Genomic DNA, 9,470 nt, shown 5'->3' on the forward strand with positions numbered 1-9,470 from the left:
TATGATGCATTTTTATTTGAAAAAAAAACGAGGATAAATTGGTTTTTTCTTTATAATCTGGCATTTCGTGGTCGTAATCACCTACCGGATATCCTCCATAAATTCACTTTTTATAATCATTCGATTATAATCCCGAAACGATTGATTTGATGAAAAAACAAATTGAGGAGAAGAAAAAATAAAACACGAAAATAACGGAACATTTTGGCCAATGTTCCTTAAGAAAATCGTTATTTTTGTTTAATTTCTGTATCTTATCGGGAAATTTGTGCTGGCAAAATGATTCTTGGATTTATTTGCTGTAGTTTTGATACTCCATTAGACATTGTACGTGGCATTCGTTGATAAATTTCCCGCAGATGCAAACTTAGAACCATACAGAATCTGTAGCTCGGATCAGCCTGAAATTTGACTTGGCAAATCCGAAAGGGAAAATGGATTTTGTACTGCAGATGCGTTAAAGAACGCAACGCTTTAAATTCAGCTGCTGAGCTCAGAAAAATTTATTTAGCCAGCAGCTGATATTATCGAAATACATTGTCTGGCTAACTGAAATGCTGTTTATTCAAAAAAATATTACAGAAAATGCAACATTTTTTGATAATTCTTAAATTAACTTACTTTCTTGTATGGATGTATGGATTAGATGGGAGGCTTTTGTCTTATTTCAGAAGCCATGCGTAGGTATGTGACCTTTTGTACAAATGTACCCAGAGACTAACTTACTTACTTAATTTTTCACAAGAAAAATGAGTCTAACTGTGATACTACAATAATGTTGGCCGTCGAACACTTTCGAACGCATTTTAAGCGCTTTTTTATCATTTTTTTTCACGAACAATTTTTTTTAAATTTTCGAATGAACGAACGAACGTTCGAAGCCAACACTATATACGATTTATATCAGCATGATAAGAAAATAATTTCTTATGAAAAACTTGATTTATTGCCGGATTTCTTTTCTTATTTTACTGATAAATTTTATATTTTTGGAGTAGAAAGAGTATTCACATAAATAAATGTCAAAAGATTCATGCTTTCTTTGCTACGAAATATACGAGGCAACGTAAAAACAACAAAAATATATTGAAACGCTGTGCAAATGCATGCAAATGATTACGAATACAAAAAATTCACCAGTTATAGAGGGTGATTCATTTATAGGTTTCTTCTTTAAAAGGAAAAAAAATCAATGAAATGACCAATATTTTGGCTTCAAAAGCTCACAAATTTTATGCCATTTAGTGTTCCTTTTTTGGCTGTCCCCCAACCCTCTATTTTCTTAGTTATTCTAGAGATTTTTAAGCCAAAATCCGGGCTATTAAAGCCTAAATATTGATCCTTTCATTGACTTTTTCGAGTTTGTTTTCCTTTTAAAAAAGAAACCTCTAAATGAATCACCCTTTATCTCTTTTGTTATATATTATTATAATTTAAAATAAATGTGATCTCATGCAGTATATAATCCCGATATAATCCTTTCCCATAGCTATAAATGTTCAACTGTCGTCAGAATAGCCACTCAGTGTTAAAAATTATTTCAATCTATCAACTTTACCAAACGTTTTTGGCAAAAAAATTCTCAACATTTCAATAATCAATTAAAAAAATAAAAATTCTAAAAATTCATAGAGTTTGAAAGGTTTCATTGTTCCAAATACATGGATATAACGGATAACATCAACAATGCCAATAAAATGGGCAGTAGTTTTGATAAATTTCGTCTGTTAATGTGGAAGAATTTTTTGATACAATACCGACATAAAGTTAGAACATTGCTCGAATGTTCTGTTTTTACAATTGTATTTTTTCCGCTGCTTATCTTCATATATGTAAACAATTTATCCACAAATAAATTGGGAACGCTTCTGTCGTTTTCAATACTATTATGTTTCGTCCTTCCCATTATGAATACAGTACACTCGATATCAATTGAGAAAGAGAGGCGATTGAAAGAAATCATGAAAATAATGGGCATGCAAAATTGGTTATTTTGGGGCACTTGGTTTGTTCATACAATTATAATAAAGATGGTGTTCGTCACATTTATCGTCCTGACCTCAAGCGTAATTGAAATTAAAATGTTTTGAATGTATTTATAGTCGTTTAAATTTTATGTTTCATTTCTCTTCCAGTTGTTGATCACATTTTCGAATTGGCTGACGGTCTGGATGTTTTTATTCGTCTACAGTATTTTGACGACAACTTGTTGTTTCCTATTGAGCGTGTTCTTTTCGAAAGCAAATAAAGCGGCAGTTTTTGGAATGGTGATGTGGGTTGGTTTATACCTTCCGTATTATTTGACATTGAAACTATCTTATGAATGGAAACTATTGGCGTGTACATCTTCAAACACAGCCCTCGCATATGCTTTCGATACAATATTCTATGAATTTCAAGATACAGAGGGTAAACAAGAGTGGTATGAATTTTGGAAAATGACCACAACCGACGAAAACATTACAATCGAAAAAATCATGTGTGTTATGCTGTTCAGTTCAGTTATTTATTTTCTCATCGCACTCTATGTGGAGAAAATTTGGCCCGGTGAATATGGTGTACCGGAAAAATGGAATTTTCCATTTACAAAAGAGTTCTGGTTTGGCGGCGACGGTGGCTTATCTTCCGACGATGATACGAATAATTTTGAAATGGTCAATGACATTGACCAAGATGCTAATGATTACATTGAAATTCCACGAAATTTGCATGCCTCAGTCAATGTGAAGAAATTGGGTAAAACATTTGCCAATAATAAAAAATCCGTGGTTAAAGATCTAACATTAAGAATGTATGACGATGAAATAACAGGTAAAATATACCATATAAAAGCTAAAAACTGTTTAATATATTAATTTCTCAATAATTTATAAAAGTGTTGCTCGGACATAACGGTGCTGGGAAATCCACGGCGATATCAATGATGACTGGCATGATCTCACCCACAACTGGAACAGCGTTGATAAATGGATATGATATTCGGAAGAACATCGAAAAAGCGAGAGCATCAATTGGACTGTGTCCACAGAACAACATTCTGACGAGTTAACAGTACGCGAGCATATAGAGTTTTTTGGCCGTCTAAAGGGCTTGACCAATGCAGATATTCAAGGCGAAGTGGATAAGTTTGTCGATCAACTGGAATCGAGGCCGAAGATTAATACTTTATCGAAGCATTTGTCGGGTGGTATGAAGAGAAGGCTTTCCGTTGCTCTTGCTTTCTGCGGCCGATCGAAAGTGGTGTTTTGTGATGAACCAACTAGTGGTCTAGATCCGGCGGCTCGGCGTGCTCTCTGGGATCTATTACAGAACGAGAAAAAAGGTCGAACCATTTTGCTGACAACACACTTTCTGGATGAGGCCGATGTTCTTGCTGATCGGATCGCGATAATGGCAAATGGTGAACTCAAATGTCATGGCACGCCGTTTTTCTTGAAAAAACGCTTTGGCACCGGATACCGCTTGGTTTGTGTGAAAAATGATGATTGTGATTCGAATGCTGTGACGAATATGCTGCGTAATTTTATCCCTCACCTTGAAGTGCAGAAGGATATTGCGAGCGAATTGACGTACCCGCTGCCATCCGAACATGTAGACACATTTGGAGCGATGTTCAAGTGCTTAGAGGACAATCAAACAATGTTGAAACTCAATAGTTTCGGCGTTTCGCTATCAACAATGGAAGAAGTTTACTTCAAATCCGAGTTGAATATAATGATGAATCCAAATGTTGAAACATTGCCACTTAATACTGGACCCTTCTCCCTATCGGACGTTTCGCTATTAAGTGGCTTTCGTTTGTATATAAATCAATGTTTCGCTATGTTTATTAAGCGATTCCATTGTTGGAGACGCAATTGGATATCAATTATCGTACAGAATCTGGCACCGATCTTTGTTATGGAATTGGCCAAGAAAAATCCAAGTGAAATGCCATTGATAACCACAATGTGGTTTATACCTCCATTTTATGTTATGTTCTATATTCGAGAAAGGATTTCATGATCGAAATTGCAACAATACACAAGCGGCATGGACATAATCACATTTTGGATGACTTCGTTTGCGTTTGATTTAATCACATTTACTATAACTGGTGTGGTGTCAGTTTTTGCAATGGTTGCATTTGGAAAAGAGAACTGGTCAACAATTCATGAAAAATTATTCATTTTCATTGAAACTGGTGTGGCTACTTTGCCTCTTGTGTTTGTATTATCCTTTATTTTTTCAACCCCATCGAGCGGATTTGTTTGGACAGTCGTTCTTTCGTCATTCGAATGTAAGTTCTTGTTGTTCCAATATTTCAAAATTTGTGCGAATAATACCCATTAATTTATATTTTTCTTCATTTCAGACATTTTAATAATTGCTGTAAAAGAGGTGTCATCCCAAGAACTTATCGATACACTTGAATGGCCTTTACTTGTTCTTCCTTTGTCATTCTCGGTCATTGGTCTTCATAACATCTCATCTATTCCTATAATACCACGTAAATTCAAATTAAAATGCCCATTTTTCTCGTCTTCAAGCTCATGTTTCACTCTTGTGTTTGCTACTTTTCACACAGATCGATTTACTTGGAACAATCACGGACGGAACTTGGGGCATATGTTTGCAACCAGTGGTTTCTACTTCGCGATTCTTTTCATGATGGAGTATCGAGTATTCACACGAATTGTTGATTACACTCGAAACATATTAATGGGAAAGCCATTGCCACCGACAGATTTTATCGACCGAGAAGTCGATGCGGAGAAGAATAAAGTGAATGACATGTCTTGGGAGGAAATGTTTAGTACCGATTTAGTTTTGCAAAATCTATCAAAGTCTTACAAGGATTTTTTTAGCCGTTAATCAAATTTCCATCGCAATTAATGGGTACTAATAATATTTATACAATTTGATGAAATTTAATTATGAAACAATACATCATTTTCCGATTAAATAATAGTGGTGAGTGCTTTGGACTTCTTGGGGTGAACGGAGCTGGCAAGACGACAAAAGGAAACTGAGTGTTGCCATTGCACTTATTGGTGATCCAATATTAGTTTACTTAGGTATTTTGTTTCTTTATGCAATTGATGATATCAAGCTCAGATCTTCTCTTCTTACGCTTTTTTATCGCTTTGAACTCGGGAGCAGATGAGCCAACCATTGGAATGGATGCGGCAACGAAACGCAATCTATGGAATGTTGTGTCAAAAGCTCGTAGCTCCGGCAAAACTATTTTACTTTCATCAAATAGCATGGAGGAGTGTGAGGCCCTTTGTACACGCTTGGCAATAATGGTTAATGGGGAGTTCCAATGCCTTGGGTCGTCACAATATTTGAAAGATCGCTTCTCCAAAGGATATTTACTCACCATCAAAGCACTGGAAAACATAGAAGCCGAGTAAGTCTTTTAATGTATCTTTTTTCGAAGGGATACTTTGCATCATAAATCGAATGTATTTGTTGATCTTCTATAAAATCAAACCTTTCCTTATCATCAGCATCGATAAACCGGATCGTGTGCCTGCAGAAAGAGAGATCAAAGATTTTGTGTACAAACATTTTCCGGTTTTGATTTTGAAGTAAGTTGTATTCAACTGTGTGTTTTTCACAAATTGTCACAAGAAGCTTAAGCAATTGTTTTCATATTCAAAGGGAAGAATATCGAGGACTGCTCAAATACTACGTTCCAACAAATGACACAATAAAATGGTCAACAATGTTTGACCTGATGGAAATAGCGAAACGATCCCTACGAATCGAAGACTATTCGGTTAGTCAAACGTCACTTGAGAGTGTTTTTCTTTCACTCACTCGATATCAACGAGAGGAAAACATTTTTGGAACGGCCTTATAACATAATGAAACTTTATAATTGTTTTTATCAAAATCTTTTAATTTGCTTCAATAATCAAATGGAATATTTCTTAAATAAAAAAAATACTTTGTGGTTACAATGTCTCACAAATATTCTTGTGAGTTTCAATAAACGAACAGACTTTGTATTGAATCCTCTATTCACCTAGAATTTATGTTATTTCCGACGTATAATCGAACATATTTGTTATGCTTTGATAATGCCGAGGAAAATTACCAATTCTTAAGCTAACACAATAATTGTTAGGGCGTCCAATTGACTTGAACAGGATAAAAGATAGCGGTAAATGTAATAAATGTCCTAAATCTGGACGTCTGAAATTCAATATTCACTTTTTATCGATTGATTTGATAAAATTAAATCCATCTAGTCGATCTAGATAAAAATTCAAATGGATTGATCAATATTTTCCTTAATTCTGCACTATAACGCAAATTATAAATTGAAACTAGGTTTATGAAATTAACTTGGAAGTTTCAGCATGACATTATCAAATTCACATGAAGGAGCGTTTATTTATTCGTTCAAAAAGGTAAAAATTCGTTTTTTTTTTCAACCAAAGTTTCTTGTACACTAACAACTAAATAAAATGATAAAGTTTGATAAAGCAACAGTAATAAATCATGACTAAATGTGAGTCCGAATTGTTTATTTCACCGTCTAATCACAGACTGAATAATATCATACAATTCATTTACAAAATACAATTTTACACCAGCAATGAAACACTCCCCGATCGGATAGCCCAGCCACCAGCCCTAATGACCTCGAATTTCACATTATAATAAGCAAACTGGAAAATTTTCATCAATTTTTTTAAAATATTTTTTTTTTCAAACGAAAATGTCGCGAATGAAATGACACCCATATAGAATGAAAGAACAACATATGAACCGTTGCGACAAAAAAATTCCCTCAGAATATTCGAGAATTGAAGCGAAGCATGGCATTTGTCTACGAACAAAGAGCAACAACGCAATCTTTTGAACCAAAGCGACACAAAGCAAATGTGAGAAACAAAGTGCAAAATAAAAATTTATGTTGCAGTTTAACACTATGATTGTTCTTGGGGCACCCAGGGCCCCCAGCGAACTTTAAAGTTGAATAAAAGTACTAAACAGTACATATGTGTGAGTATGTGTGAAATACAGCCTGCCGCAAAACATGTTACGCTGTTGTTCTTGGGGGACTCCAGGGCCCCATGGCTATTTTATATTATAACTGGACTATGATAAGAGATATCGACTTGGTGTCTGTAGCAGTGTTGTAGAATAGTTTATGTACTACAACTTCGCCGTAGACATCAAGTCGTTATCTCTTATCAGTTACGCGAAAAGCCGCGAAAACGTGAAAAACGCGAATTCATAGTTTTCCATTTTTCAAGGAACTGATAAGAGATAACGAGATGGTGTCTATGGCAAAGTTGTAGCTCTGGTCGAGTACTACAACTTTACTACGACAACAAGTCGTTATCTATTATCAGTTACACGAAAAAATGATAAGAGAAAAATCGCGTTTTTCTCGGTTTTCTGCGGTTTCTCGCGTATTCCGCAAAACTGATAAGAGATAGCGAAATAGTGTCTATGGCAAAGTTGTAGTTCTGGTCAAGTACTACAACTTCACTACAACCACTAAGTCGTTATCTTTTATCAGTTACTCGAAAAATCGATAAGAGAAAATTCGCGTTTTTCACGGTTTTCGCGGCTTTTCGCGTAACTGATAAAAGATAACGACTTGGGTTCTGTAGCGAAGTTGTAGTACTTAAGCTGCTTTACAACTTTGGTATAGACACCATCTCGTTATCTCTTATCAGTTTCGCGGAATATGCGAAAAACCGCAGAAAAACGTGAAAACGCGAATGTTTTCTTACCATTTTTTCGCGTAACTGATACGAGATAACGACTTGGGGTCTGTGGCACATCATATTACTCGACCAGAGCTACAACTTTGCCATAGACACCATCTCGTTATCTCTTATCAGTTCCGTGAAAAATGATAAGGAAAAAACGCGTTTTTCGCGGTTTTCTGCGGTTTCTCGCGTATTCCGCGAAACTGATAAAAGATAAAGACTTGGTGTCTGTGGCAAAGTTGTAGTACTCGACCTGCTCTACATTTCTGTCGAAGAGGCAAGTCTCTTACTTCTTATCGGCTTCACTAAAACGAGGTGGGAAAATTTCGCGATTTTCGCGTTTTTCCGCGTTTTTCCGCGTTTTTCGCGGAACTGATAAGAGATAAGCAATATTTGTTGCAACAAAATCATAGCAAACCTCGAGTATTACAACTTTGCTTCAGACACTAATTTGTTATCTCTTATAACAGTCCAGATTTCATATGAAATACATATGGGGCCCTGGAGCCCCCCAAGAACAGTAATATGTTGCAAATATGAAGAACAGTCATAGTGTTAAAGCCGAAACTTGCTTTGTGGCACTTTGTTTCTCAAATTGGTATTGTTTCTCTTTGAAACTGATTTCGGGCAAGATGCAGTCTGTTTCAAAACTTTGATAAGTTGTTAGGAGTGCGAATTTCGATGTGGCGATAGCACCAATGGATTGGGCACATTAGATAATGTATAAAAACCAAAAAAGAAATTTAAACTTTTCTTCTTGATTTTCGGCTGTATTGCCACCGTCTACATGGGAAGTTTGTATGAAAACCTCGGAGCGCTGGTGTAATTACATTGGTTTATATGGAAGAATTTATACATGGCTGGAACTTGGATTTCCGACCGGAATTCGGCAAAAAAGTGTCCATCGATCCCAAACCCTTATGTATACAAATTGATGGCTTCCCACTGGGCCATCGTTCAACCAGCTCCGAAGTTCCTATTCCGTCGGAAGCCGAAAATTCATGCTTTCTCGCTCACACTTACATGCAATTTTTACGTGTATTACAAGCTGTTGTGTTACGAATAACAGAGACGCTTGCTTCAATTCTCTCTTGTTATTTCTTTTTCGATTCTCATACCATATTTTTCGTACCCAATCCATTGGTGTTATCGCTACATGAAATTCGCGCTCCTTATCACTTAATTTGCATTATGTGATAAATGCGAGTAAAGTCACCGAAAAATATTGTATGAAAGTGTCCCACGATATATGTACAATTTGAATCGCCCCGTAGAAAAAATTTCAGTAAAAGTGGTTGGTACATGCATTTTTTTGCATGAAAACAAATTCACGTGTCGTTTATTCAGACGATATTTTTGTGGGCCACTTCTACTGAAGAGAAATTTCAGGGGCATTTCATTTCCAAAAGAATTACGTTTCATTATTCCGTTTACTCATTTAATAAATTGATATTCTCATTACACTGTAGTAACATTTTACACTTTTGAAATGTTCGGTTCAACACATGAAAGTCAGATTTTAGTTGCTGGCGAGCCCAGATAAACCTCATATTTTGTTTTGATAAGTTGGTGGATTCAGTGGAAAAAAAATGTTTTTCAAATTTTTTATCAGTGATGTTAGAAAAATGGTCGAAAATTGCCACTTACGATGTTTTTGTCTTCGACAACTACCATTTTTTCGTCAAAAAAATATGGATCTCGGAAGACTTGAATACCGGTTTTCCTACAAATTTGCTCTAAAATCGACATTTC

At 35.5% G+C, this 9,470-nt stretch overlaps 1 pseudogene; it reads left to right on the top strand.

Moving 5' to 3' along the window:
• The first annotated feature begins 1,661 nt into the window (after nt 1-1,661).
• On the top strand, nt 1,662-5,972 carry LOC129573749 (phospholipid-transporting ATPase ABCA3-like; annotated as a pseudogene).
• The last annotated feature ends 3,498 nt before the right edge of the window (nt 5,973-9,470 follow it).

Source organism: Sitodiplosis mosellana, unplaced genomic scaffold, assembly GCF_009176505.1.
Source record: "Sitodiplosis mosellana isolate CC-2019 unplaced genomic scaffold, AAFC_SMos_1.0 Smas_scaffold_6102, whole genome shotgun sequence".
NCBI lineage: Eukaryota > Metazoa > Arthropoda > Insecta > Diptera > Cecidomyiidae > Sitodiplosis > Sitodiplosis mosellana.